The sequence below is a fragment of the Equus caballus genome, chromosome 5 (assembly GCF_041296265.1).
Source record: "Equus caballus isolate H_3958 breed thoroughbred chromosome 5, TB-T2T, whole genome shotgun sequence".
NCBI lineage: Eukaryota > Metazoa > Chordata > Mammalia > Perissodactyla > Equidae > Equus > Equus caballus.
The window spans coordinates 1339318-1340652 of NC_091688.1; positions in this window are offsets into that span (position 1 = coordinate 1339318).

Below are 1335 nucleotides of genomic sequence, written 5' to 3' on the forward strand. Positions count from 1 at the left end.
CTTCCAAATTTTGTAAGCTTTCTCTTTCTATCCTCTGTCATGCCTATATCTTCCAGAGACTTCAGGGGTTCTGGCTGCCTCCTGCTCACCAGATTCAGTCAACATAAGGACGCCAATATAATGGACCAGCATGAAGACCACAAGGTATCAAGGCTCCCTCGGGTTATATGAAAGCAGGAGAGTGGATATAACCCTGAAACCATGAGTATATACCACTGTCTCAGCCAGGTGGAAGCAGGCCGCTTCTGATTGTTTTTACTAATCAAGATAGAGAAAAAGTCATTAGCCAAGTCAATAGCTATATGCCAGGTGCCATTGCTCTAGTAAAAATACTACCTCCAGAATAACAGCTGCAGTCAACAGCAGCTACCTAATTGAGGGTAGCACAGTCCACAGTCATTCTCTACGACTTATATGGCATTTTCCCCAACCAGATAGGTATTAAACAGGGCTATGGTTGGAGCCGCCATCCCTTCCTCTTTCCCAGCTTTGATGGAGGCTCCAGTCTCTGCAGCCCCCCAGGAATGTGGAATCGCTTCTCGTGGACTCTTTTGGCAGGAGGGGCGTGTTGGCTTTCCAGAAGCTTCCTCTTGGCCTTTCTTACCTACTAGTTCTCATTCCACAGATCAGGGAACCAATGTGGGGATTCTTCCAGTTGCCATTTTGTCTGTTCCATGGGCCTGCTAGAGTAATTGTAAGACAGCTCAAGCCAAGATTTCATTTGTCATCAGACCTCATAAGTTCCCACTCTGACTGATGGATCATGGAGATTTTTAGTGTCCTCAGAAATTAGCATCTGTTCAGAGCTTGTATCCAAGGTCTGTATGTTTCCCTTCCCCTTGTGCCCAGTTGCCTTTGTAAATGGCCCCTCAGGTACCTCTGGGGAAGGCTCCATAGCAATTTACAGAATACGCTCTTGGTCACATTTTGGACTTCTTCCTTTAAGGGACTTGGCCTCTCCCTCGGTCAAAAGGTTCTGAGTTTGTGAACGACCTAATCTGAGCAAAATGGATGGGAGTGTAAGCCATAGTGATAATCTATGGCTGCTTGATTCATATTTCCACCCACCACAACAATAATTTTCCTGATTGTATAGACCTATGCTATCGAATGTGGGAGCTCCTAGTCACGTGTGGTTTTGAGCACTGAAAGTGTGGCCAGTCCTTACTGAGATATGCTCACATGCAAAATGCCCTCTGGATTTCAAAGACTTAGTACGAAAAAAGTAAAATATCATGTTAATAATGTTTTATATTGATTACATGTTGAAATGATAGCACTTTAGATATGAGTTAAATAAAATATATTTTAAATAATTGTAATAGTTTCTTTTTA